Raw genomic sequence first — 12,651 nt, forward strand, 5'->3', positions numbered from 1 at the left:
ACCTTGCCTGAGCTGCTGCAGGTGTCTGACGGCTGTAATGACTTTATAATAGAAAGGGCTCAATGCCTGTACTCCATCAGGCCACAAGATGGCACCAGACCCCGTGCTATGATGTTCAAGACACTGAACTTCTTACACAAGGGGCGAGATTTAATGGGATGTGATTTTTAGTAAGGTTCCAAAATCGCACCTTATCACATTTTTCAAAATCGCTGTTTTTTGGCGGGGAAGAATTTGACTATGTAATGAGATGGGAATTTGCTGCAAAAAATGCGATGGTGTGATTTTTAGTCATGAAAATGTGAATTGGAGGACATGTGCAATTTTTGAGACATGGTCATGTGCGTTTTATAGGAATTTTTTTTTTAAATGGCGTGGGGTCCCCCCTCCTGAGCATAACCCCGGGCTCATTGAACCGGACCTGGTTCTAAAAATACGGGGGACAAAAAGTGTAGGGGTCCCCCGTATCTCTGTGTCCCTGGGCGGTGGATGCCGGGCTGATACACGTGAGATAACCACTCACCACCAATATCGCTATTTGGCCAATAGCACTATTCGGGGGAAGAGACGCAGGATGTAAACAGACGTTCTGTCTCCTTTATTTAGAAAAGTCGCCCTACCACCACAATATATTTAGGGACGTGTTTGTCTTCCAAGGGAAGGCACCTGGTGCTGTTGTTTCTGCACTGAACCGTGGAGTGTCGGCTATCCTACAAACTATATATATATATAAATAGAGAGAGAGAGATTTATATATAATATATAAATAGATTCTAATATATAAATAATTGTTTAGTGCTTAATGCTAGAAAAGAAAACATACAGCAGCTGCACTAGTTAGTATATACAGAGCCAGCCCCAACTTACAGTGTTCAGCCAGCCAGCCACTTCACCCTCTAGTAGCAGCTAAACATAGCTGCTAGAGGGTGCACAGTCTACTGCAGTGTGTCTACAGTGCGCGCATGCGCACTACATCAACTCGTCTCATCAACTGCCCACTAATATCGGGACGGTTGGGAGGTATGGTATATGTACAGTATATATGGGCTCAGCATGTAGTAAAGTTTTACATTACTGGTGTGTGTGTGTGTGTGTGTTTTTATTTCACTATTTATTTATTAACAGTTTCTATATATTCCGCAGCGCTTTACAGAGAATATTTGAACATTCACATCAGTCCCTGCCCCAGTGGAGTTTACAATCTATATTCCCTACCACAAGTACAGGCACACACAGTTATTCTAGGGTTAATTTGTTGGGAGCCAATTAGCCTACCAGTATATCTTTGGATTGTGGGAGGAAACTGGAAGCCCACACAAGTACGAGGAGAATATACAAACTCCGCACCGTTAGGGCCATGGGAGGAAATAAAACCCATGACCTAAGTGCCGCAATGCTAATCATTACACCATCCATACTGCCCTATTTGTACTGTTGTGAAACTACAAGTTCAAGTGGGCCCTTTAATGCCCCACATGCTGAGACTTGTGGTTCTCCAAGTCCTTGCATGCGGTGCAGCAATACACAATAGTTTTATATATCATTTACAACACCATCAATCCAGTGCCCACCACCCAGGGGCACCAGGGACAGCCCCAGGCTTTATCCTGAGCAGGTAAATTCATTGGGGGGGGGTCCCCACTTCCCCAGGATCTCTGCCCAGGCTGACCGGTCAGGGGGTAAATGCTTTGGCCAGGGGGAATTGTATAAAAAGTATCCCCCATGGCTGTGGCATTACCCAGCTGGCTGGTTAGGCCTGGTGCTGGTTCTCAAAATACAGGGGACCCCTGTACATTTTGTCCCCATAGATTGAGAACCAGGACCGGCCCTTGAGCCTGGTGCTGGGTTTAAGAAATACAGGGGACTCCTATCTAATTTGTTCCATGATTTTTGTAAAACCAGGACCAGCTCTTTCAGCCTTGGGCTGGTTATGGCATTGGGGCGTGCGGGGGGGGGGGTTTAAATATGGTGATGGGCAGGTAGTATACTGTAATTTGTATTTGCATATTTTTTTATATAAAAGTTGACACCCACCAGCGTCTTATTCAAATATACTGCATATATTTGTGTCTTTATTAGTTTATATTCATTCTGCCATGATGTTATATTATGCACTTATATATCAAACATCTCACAGAGAAACAATCTATGTGTATGTATGACACAACTGGATACATTTTTCTGCCACTTCAACCTACTGACCATTTTGGTCAGTAGGTTGAACTCGATGGACTAACATCTTTTTTTTCAACCTTAATTTCACAAATGAATAGGCATTTTATTGCAGTCCTCTTTTATAGGATTTTCACCTCAGACCAGCTTGTAATTTCTATCTTATTATAGTAACAGTATCACCACTGTGTGGGAACTGTTGCACATAACAATATTGTGTAATCACAGCTAGTATATTATGATCTCTAATATCAGACAGATATTTTATATGTATCCCTGCTATAGCACAATATAATTTTTTAGAAAGTATTTTCCAATTATCAGAAATCAGATATTATAGAAAAACATGGTGCCACAGTGGGAAGGAAAGTCGTGGGCATGTAGGGATAGCTGTTCTAATTTGGTGGTTGCGTAGCAGCCACATGTTTGTAAAACAAGCAGCTGGGGATGTGTACTGTGTTACAAATGCTATACTGGTATAGATGAAATACAGAGGATGCAGTGGTAATAGTCTAACCCATGGTACCCTTACAAGCAGTGTCGTCTTTCCCATTGGGCACAATGGGCTGTTGCCCAGGGACCCAAGGATCCTAAGGGCCCACCCTAATGGGAAAGACGGCATAGCCCCGGCGATTGGGTGGTGGGCAGCAGCCGGTGGCTGGAAGCTTGTAGGGCAGCACTGCTCTATTTGCCGGGTGGAAGGAGGGAAGCTGATTTTGAAAAAACTGGCTGGACGCTGATTGGCTGAATTCTCTCAGCCAATCAGCATCCGGTCAGTCTTTTCAACACCAGTAGCGCTTCCCGCCACCTGCAGCATAGTTCCCCACAATGCCGGAGGAGGAGAGCGAAGTGTGCGGGGCAGCATGCCATGGACTGGATATGCGCTGGCCACCTGCTGCCGCTGCTAGCTGAGTGACATGCAGCGCTGACAGCTGGCTCTCCCGTAAGGAGCATACATAACTCTCCTGCGTTCCTCCTGCATCCCGGACTGGGGAGGCGCTGAGGCAGCAGCAGTAGCCCCGACTAGCTCTGGTGAGGATGTCCTGGCAGCCGGGTGTGAGCCGCTCTCTGCAGACACTCAGTCGGCGGAGCATCTGGAGAGACCGCAGCAGAGATACTACAGGCTGCCGCCTATCCTGTGTACAGCCGCCGGGGTAGCTATCTGCCACAGCACCTGGGCTCCAGGCACACCGCCACTGCCCAGACCTCACCCTGCTGCCCATAGGTATGTGTGTGTGTGTTTGGGGGGGGCGCACAGATGTTCTGCCCAGGGGCCCCTAACAGTGTTAAGACGGCCCTGCTTACAAGGGCTGTGGGGAAGAAGCGCAGGATACATCAACACAATATAACAATAAGACAATCAATCAAAGTACTACTCTACCCGCACACTGCTAGCCGGCGCACACTTTGAAGAGCCTTGATGAAGCTGCTCTCCGAAGCATGCACCAGCTAGAGGTGTGGCACACCTCCGGATTATTATGACTATTACAAAACTGTTTTAAAAAACTTCTGTTTCTAAAAAATGAAGTCTACAGGACGAAAAGAGTTGGAAGCTGCCTAATCTATCTCCTAAAAAGTTAAGGTACTTTTTTTCTATACTTACATCTGACGTTTTTTATGCTAATTTTTAATGCACATTTTTTAAGCTAGTAAGTGTATTTTTTGTATATTGGACTGTCATATTTATGTAAAACTTCCCCCTATTTTTATTCAGTGTTTAAATTAAACGCTTTTTAAAAAAAAAATCTTTACTGTGCTTATATATAGCAGCAGTAGTTGCCAAACCCTGTCTAGATTTGCACAATTATATCCTCCCTTTTGCCTAACTTCTTTAAAGCCTGATATTCTGATTTGGAGAGGTTTTGATAAGAAAAGGGGTTTTACTTCATTTGTGATACGGGAGTAGGATTTGATCGAGTCATGTTGTGCTCAGGAACTGTAGACGGACTAGGCGATGAAGGGTTAAAATGAGCTGGTTTAATGAAAGATATATTCATATAGTGTATAATACACGAATGGCAGCACTCAAATATTTTTTTGAGAAAACAAAAGTCAATGATAATTAAAGCAAAAGTTCATAGAAAAAAACTTGGGGTGATGGCAGCTGAAGACTTTGGGGGTGATGAAGGACACCGAAGAATGAGGTGGGTAGTTTGATGAAAGACTTGAGTAATGATATCCGGAAAGAGATTGTATGACTAATGGTTGGATCCATTGAAATACACTGATAGAATTTTTGGCACTTTGACTGGAAATGGTTCTGGGACCAGAGCAGAAGAGCACTGTCCAAACCACAGGAGACCAGTTGGACTGGACCGGAAGTAACGGACTGGGCCAGGCTGTGAATAATGCGATGGGATCAGGAAACAGAGGAGAACTGACATAGGATAGGCTGGGAGCAGCAACAGGCACTAGGAGAGTCAGGAATCTTCTCAAACGATTCAACCAGCTCAGAAGTCATTTGCACTGACCCAGAATAGCCTAGGCAGATCCCCTATATACCTAGTTAACCCCTTCCCGACATTTGACGTACATTTACGTCATGGTCGGGAAGTACTTCCCGACACATGGCATAAATGTACGTCATGGTTTCTAACTGTCACTGCGTCTATAGACGCAGTGACAGTTAGGTGATGTCTGCTGTCCCTGACAGCAGACATCCCCCCTCGCCGCCCAGGGGGGGCAGGGGTGCCCCCCCCGGTCGGCGATCGCTGTGATTGGCTGTTGTAATCTGAACAGCCATTCACAGCGTTTCCTGTGTTACCGGCGGCTAAGCCGCTCGGTAACACAGGGATCGGTGGTGATCGGTGCTGTCAAGTACAGCACCGATCACCACCGATGTGCAGCCACCCCCTCGCACCCGCCGGGCACTCACCCGGCAGCAGCAGCAGCTTCCCCGGCTCCCCCGGCAGCTCAGCGCAGCAGCGCTGCCTTCCTCCCTCCTCCCCCCTCCCCCCGCAGCAGCAGCAGCAGCAGCATCAAGCTGCACAGTAGTACAAATATATGTAATGAATAAATATATATATATATATATATACACACACATATATATATATATATATATGTGTGTGTATATATATGTATATATATATATATATATACACACACATATATATATATATATATATATATATATATATATATGTGTGTGTGTGTGTATGTATATATATATATATATATATATATATATATATATATATGTAGAAGAAAGAGAGAATGGCGCAAGCGAGTCAGATGAGGGTAAAAAGTAATTTACTCATAGAATAAAAGCTCACATACATATAAGTTAGCAGCAATCAGCTTGCCCGGTAATTAGAGTCCTTGGATGCAGCCTTCAGTCGGGGGAAGCCAGGACGTAGTTCCCCGCCGTTGGTGCTTCACTTGCTCGGACCAGGAACAACACAAGTTGTAAGGAGACAGCCTCAACCTCAACGCGTTTCGTCACGTGATGGACTTCGTCAGGAGGTATATATATATATAGGTGGGTCGATGCCCGGCACTCCAGAATAGGATGAAGTCAGCTGCTGCGGTGCACACGTTCTCCTTTGCAGGATATATCATTCAGACACATGAACGGCACTCGCATATAATAACGGTAAAGTGACAAGAAGAGTCCACACACGGAGGTGTAATCGACGTTTCGGGTCCTAAACCTGACCCCTTCGAAGAAAAAGTTGATCTATATAAAATGGGCCGCCGATTGCGACTAAGAGAATTCTTTGCCGACACGCCGTCCACACCTAATATTGTGACAACAATCCACCCGAAATCATCTTTTGATCCTACCTCGAATAATTCAGCCATCAAATGCTTTCTTGACTGTATGGATACAGTGATTTCTAGTGAACAGCACATACCGAACTCTATTGTGCACAATTTGACTATTCCTGAACAAAAAGCGTTGAAAGATTTGAGTTCTTATTCGGACATCGTTATACGTACCGCTGACAAAGGCGGTGGACTGGTTGTGCAGAACACCAGTGACTATAAGTCTGAGATCTATCGCCAACTTTCTGATGCCGCTGTATACAGGGAATTGGAATCTGATCCCACTTCACAATTTAAGAAAGAACTGGATACCCTTCTGTGTGAGAGCATCCAGAACTTGATTATCCCAAAGAAAATTGGTGAGGCGCTGATGAATGACTACCCCAAGATTCCACTTCTCTATACACTCCCTAAGATTCATAAAGACTTGATCAATCCCCCGGGTCGGCCGATAATATCGGCCCGAGATTCATTATACTATACTGTTTCACAGTTCCTGGACTTATTTCTACAGCCTATTGTAACATCGCAGTCGTCTTATTTAAAAGACACCAGCACTCTTCTTAATGTACTGATGAATTTACCACCATTGCCCAGCAATTGCCTTCTCTGTACCATAGATGTAGTTTCACTATATACATCGATACCGCACCATCGTGGTCTAGAAGCAGTTAGGAGGGCAGTCATCTCGAGCAATTTGTATTCAGGTCCAGATACCAACTTCTTCATTAACCTTTTGAACCTTGCTTTGTCTAGAAACTACTTTTTCTTTGACAACAAATTTTTTCTACAGTGCTCCGGGGTGGCGATGGGATCATGTGTCGCCCCGAGCCTTGCCAATATTTTTATGCACGAAGTTGAGAGAGATATATTCTTCTCTGACCCAGATATTAGTAGCCACATCGTCCTATACTATCGCTACATAGACGATATCTTTCTGATATGGTCTGACAGTGCCGCTTCCTTTGATACACTTATGACATCAGCCAATGTGAGCGATCCTGACATTAAATTTACGTTCGCAAGTAGCAATTCCAGCATCAATTTTTTGGATGTGACTGTAAACATCTTGCTCGATGGCACAATTGCCACTACACTTTATAAAAAACCCACCGATAAAAACACCATCTTATTGGGTTCGAGCCATCATCCGCCACCACTCAAATGGGGTTTGCCCTACTCCCAATTCCTGCGTGCACGCAGAATTTGTAGTGATAGCGGTGATGCTGAGAAAGAAATCTCCAAAATGCTGACAGATTTCCTCAAACGAGGTTATCCTTACCAGCTACTCAAAAACACTAAGTCCAAAGTACTAAGCCTGGATAGGAAGGCGATTCTCACCAAATCCTCCAGCAAAACCCTTGACAATAAGATCATTTGGACCCAGAAGTATACCACTGCCAGCAATAAACTCATGAGAGCAGCCAGAGAATTTTGGCCAGTTATTTCATCTAACAAAACGCTCCCCTCATTAAAAGGTAGCACATTCCTTCCCTCATATAGACGGGGTAAAAACATCAAGGATCTGTTAGTCCGTAATGATGTGAGTGCCTTAGAGTCTCCATCTAGGACCTTTCTACCATCGCGCAAGAACGGCAATTATAAATGCATTGGTTGTGTAACCTGCTCGAGTTTGGAAACTGGGGATCACTTTTTCCACCCCCATACTGGCGAAAAAATTCCCATCAGGTATCCCCTGACGTGTAGCAGTCGCTACGTGATCTATTATATCCGATGTCCCTGTGGTCTTCTATACATAGGTAAAACTATTACCCAATTTAAGGAGAGAATCGCCAACCATAAATCCAGCATTAGAGCGGCACTGTCAGGCAAGGGATCTGAGCAACCTGTTGCCCGACATTTCAAATCTTTCAATCATTCGCTACCTTCTATCAAATACAAAATGATAGATTGTGTCCCTCCCAATGTAAGGGGTGGTGACAGGGACCGTGCCCTCCTCAGACTTGAGGCGAGATGGATCTACCGTTTACAAACGGTACATCCCCGAGGTTTGAATGAACAGCTTTCGTTCTCCTGTTTTCTGTGATTTCACATCCCACTCGCCCCGGACTGGTCTGCTTTTCGGCATGAGCCCATCATCTCTGATTAATTGTTGATTAATTGTTTCCCTCCTGATCATACATCCCAGAACTTGTTATGTATGAGAATATCGCTTAGGTTTAATACCCCATAGCTATATGCTGCATTATTTACGTTGTTTCCAGTATTTTGGTACTCATGTTACTGTTTTTTCTACTTTTTTAGATCACTTAATTTTGTCACCATGGTGATGGGCGCACTTCAGCATCGGCACGCCCCCTGTGATGACCGGACTCGTCAGCGCTGAGGCGCAATTGATGACGTCATAGGGATCCGGGAGGTCAGCGCGTTGCCGTGCACTGGGTGATGTGTCACTGATAACACCTTATATCTGTAAGTACTGTATCTATGTTTTGTTCAGTCTTGATAAAGGGTCAAGGACCCGAAACGTCGATTACACCTCCGTGTGTGGACTCTTCTTGTCACTTTACCGTTATTATATGCGAGTGCCGTTCATGTGTCTGAATTATATATATATATATATATATATATATATAAAAAAAGATATTCCCGACATATGATGTATATATACGTCATGGTCGGGAGGTACTTCCCGACCGAAGACGTATATATACGTCATGGTTTTAAACTGTCACCGCGTCTATAGACGCGGTGACAGTTTGGAGATGTCTGCTGTCCCTGACAGCAGACATCCCCCCTCGCGGCGATCGCTGCGATTGGCTGTTCAAATGTGAACAGCCAATTGCAGCGTTTTCTGTGTTACCGGCGGCTAAGCCGCTCGGTAACACAGTGATCGGTGGTGATCGGTGCTGTTAAGTACAGCACCGATCACCACCGATCGCCAGCCCCCCCATCCCACCCGGCAGCCCCCCCTCCCTCCCACCCACCCGGCTGCCGCAGCGCCAGCACCCCTCCCAACCCCCCACCAGCCGCAGCGCCAGCCCCCCTCCCAAAGCTGGTGACCAAAATGGGGTCACATGTGGGGGGGTTCCACTGTATTGGTGCTTCGGGGGTCTTGCTAATGCGACATAGCACCCACCATTCATTCCACCACCAAATATCACTCCTTCCCTTCTGAGTCCTGCCATGCACCCAACTGGTATTTTTTGGTCACATGTGAGGCATTGCCATACTCGGGAGAAATTGGGGCACAGATTTTGGGGTGCTTTGTCTCCTTCATTCCTTGTGAAAATGAAAAATTTTCACATGTGACCAAAAAATACCATTTGGGTGCATGGCAGGACTCAGAAGGGAAGGAGTGATTTTTGGATTTTGCAGCACAGATTCTGGTTGAATGACCCCTGAAGCACCCATACAGTGGAACCCCCCCACAAGTGACCCCATTTTGAAAACTACACCCTTCAGGGAATTCATCAGGGGGTATAGTGTACATTTCAAACCCCCAGGGGTTTCACCAATTTTGATACAACTGAGCTGTGAAAATGAAAAATTAAATTTTTTCATTTTCACAGTCCAGTTGTATCAAAATTGGTGAAACCCCTGGGGGTTTGAAATGTACACTATACCCCTAAATGAATTCCCTGAAGGGTGTAGTTTGCAAAATGGGGTGACTTGTGGGGGATGTTCCTAACTTTTAGCACTTATGGTGCCTATAAACCTACATGGTGCCTAAAAAAAAATCTCATAAAAAGGAGGCTCCAAAATCAAGTAGGTGCTCCTTCTATTATGAAGCCTGTGGTTTGGTCACCATGCACACTAGGGCCACATATAGGATATTTATGAAAACAAAAGAATTGGGGGAATCAATTTTTAGTCACATTTCTCTAGTAAAATCTACTGTATTCATTAGAAAAATGTATTAAAATTGAAACTCTGCAAAAAAAAAGAAATTTTGAAATTTCACCGACACTTTGTTTTAATTCCTGTGAAACACATAAAGGGTTAACAAACTTCCAAAATGCTGTTTTGAATACTGTGAGGGGTGCAGTTTTTGAAATGGCATCATTTATGGGGGTGTCTCACATACAAGTCCCTCAAAGTCACATCAGAACTGAACTGGTCCCTAAAAAAATCAGTGTTTGAAATTTTCTTGAAAATTTGAGAATTTGCTATTCATATTTGAAGCCTCCTAGTGTCCAAAAAAATGAAAAGGAGGTTGAAATAATGATTGCAACATAAAGTAGACATATGGTCTTTGTTAGTTATTAACTATTTTGAGTGGTATGTTTATTTGTCTCACAAGCAGAAAATGTGACATTTTGCAAATTGCAAAATTTTCCATTTTTTCACGACATTTTGGTAATTTTCACAAAAAAACACAGACTGTATCGACCCAAATTTACCACTAATTTGAAGTACAATGTGTCACGAGAAAACAATCTCAAAATCACTGGGATAAGTAAAAGCAAAAAAAAGTTATCCCCACTTAAGTGAAACATGTCAGATTTGAAAAAAATGGCTCTGTCAGGAACGCAAAAACTGGCTCTGTCAGGAAGGGGTTAATGACTGCCATTGGCTGACAGGGCAGGAATACAGGAAAGATCCTGACCTGGCCCAATAGCTCACTTGCCCTAAACCAAGATGGCAGCACCGGCCTCACAGCGCCGCAAAGCAAAGTCTGACTCCAGTGCAGCACAACCATCCCCCTGCTGCCACTCACATGCCTACAGACCCCCTGCTGCCTCCCACAGACCCGGACAGGTGAGTAGCATGCCCAACGTGTACCGCTGCAGCAGCATGTGACAGTTTGTTGTTGCCTCCAGCACACAACCAAATGTCTTTAGTGTGGCGTTATTGGAGATAGGATCAAATGAGCTAGTTGGTGTGAGTTTCCTTACTACATTCGTCATAATGGTTGCAGGGCCGGCGCTACCCACTCAGCAGCTTCTGCAAAGCAGGGAAACGCCATGCTGAGAAGGCGCTGTCTCCCTCCCTGCTCTGCTAAAGCTGCCTCAGCCCTCACTGTCACTGCCTCCTGCACGCTGCCTGCAGCGCCTGTCTGACAGCGGGCGGCAGTAGAAAGAGCTGCTCCCTGCCCCGCGCATACACTGTCCTCCTCCTGCGACCTGCCCCCTCTTCCTCATGGACACTTGCGCTGAGGCATGTAGCGCTGTCTGTAAATGCCTGGATGACATGTCATGTCTGGATCCGCCCCCTACCCATTGCTACCTGCGCCTGCCAGCTGTCAAATGACGAACAGGCAGCAGCGCCGCCTACCCTTCCTTTCCTCTTCTCAGTGTGCTGTGCCAGTGCCACTGCCAGTCCTCAACACTCCGCCCCCTCTATCTCTGCCTCCCCTCCTTTCCCCCTTAGTCACGAGAGGGGTGTAATGGCATCCTTAGCGTCCTACCTACGCAGATAGAAGAGGGGGGACTGCACAAGAGTTAAACAGCAAAAGAACAGTGAGTCTTTTATTATACAAGTTTATAACAATTTTTTTAATAATTGTAGATTTTTTTTATATTAATTTAGACACTTTTTAAATAATGGGCGGGTATATGTGCCTAAAGGTGGCCATACACGCTGCAATAGCAGCATGCAATGCGATGTGCGCTCCTGCGGGCATCGCATCACACAGTACAAAACATATGTGCTGCACATTCTTTTTGTACTGCATTCGGATCGCATCGCACACACATTGCATGCATGTCTAGCAATCTAGCCCATAACGTATGCGATTCTCGCAGCGTGTATGGGCACCTTTAGTGCCTGCAACATTTTGCGTACACAGTACTGAGATGGTGTATACATACTTGTACATGCACCCGAGATCCTCCATAGGATCGCATGTTGCATACACTCCCACAATCGGGATGCAGCTTGTTACAATTAGAGATGTGTGGCGGCCACTTTTTCAGGTTTTGGTTTTGGATCTGGATCTCCCTTTGTGTTTTGGATCTTGATTGGTTTGGGCAAAACCACCCTTGTGGGTTTTGGTTTTGGTTTTGGATCTGGATTTTTATGAAAAAAAACGCTAAAAATTGCTAAAATAACAGAATTTGGACCTGTTTTTGCCCCTAAAGTATTATCAACCTCAATAACATTAGTTTCCACTCATTTCTAGTCAATTTTGATCACTTCACAGCTTACAAAAATTTTTCATTTACTGTAGTTGGGCCAAAAGGGTATAACGAGGTAGCTGGATGACTAAGCTAAGCGACAGCAGTGGGCATCACATACATGTGGACATGGCCGGTGCAAGGCACCGGAGCGCCCCAGGCGAGTCGGGGTGGGGGCGCCCCAGTGCCGGGGGGGGGGAAGGTTGGTACCTGTGTAAAAAAACTTGCGTCCCTGCTGAGTGCTGGTGCGTGCAGGGGTGTCCGTGCCGCCGGGGGAGCCTGCGGCGCTGTTATTGTGTATAAGCTTGTCGCGGCCGGCGGGGTCCCTACAGTGAATAGAAAATAACTAGAGCTTCCCGCGCCGCCGTGCAAGATTCTTTACAGGTACCACAGTGCTGGGGGTGAGGGGTGAACTGCCGCCCTCCAGGTGCCGGCGCCCTAGGCAAATGCCTAGAGCTGCCTAGTGGTGGTGCCGGCCCTGCATGTGGACCTTACACTTCCAACCTGGCACATCTTGGAAGCAGAGCGGCACTGCAGGGGCAGACAGGGTGGCAGTTTAATAAACTATCCCAAATAAAGAGAAATGCTCCAAAGAGCAAAAAATACAAAGAGGTATCGGCCTGACTAGTGG

Source organism: Crinia signifera, chromosome 9 (genome assembly GCF_055691185.1).
Source record: "Crinia signifera chromosome 9, ASM5569118v1, whole genome shotgun sequence".
In the NCBI taxonomy this organism is placed as follows: Eukaryota; Metazoa; Chordata; class Amphibia; order Anura; family Myobatrachidae; genus Crinia; species Crinia signifera.